Source organism: Nematolebias whitei, chromosome 3 (assembly GCF_014905685.2).
Source record: "Nematolebias whitei isolate Nwh7 chromosome 3, NemWhi1, whole genome shotgun sequence".
Classification (NCBI taxonomy): domain Eukaryota; kingdom Metazoa; phylum Chordata; class Actinopteri; order Cyprinodontiformes; family Rivulidae; genus Nematolebias; species Nematolebias whitei.
Genome location: NC_056500.1, coordinates 13,954,734 through 13,955,027, shown reverse-complemented (window position 1 = coordinate 13,955,027; position 294 = coordinate 13,954,734).

The following is a 294-nucleotide window of genomic DNA, read 5'->3' as shown; positions in this document are numbered from 1 at the left end:
TCTTAATAAACGGTGGTTGATCATCTTCAGATGGTGCAAAACACCGTGTCAAGGCTCCGAACGAAATAAATATTAATTACAAATTACATTCAGAATTAATTTTGACGTCTTTGTTACCTTTTAACGCTTTGCATGATGAGGCGCATCAGTTTATTCCTTTCTCGTAAATGCGCTAATCAAACTAAAACCAGCCTTCAACTGCATCCCCAGTAAAACGGCAACAAGTCAGCAACAAAATTGTTAAAGTAATGACGCTTTATTAGAATCTACAATCACTCCGTGGAGATCTAATTG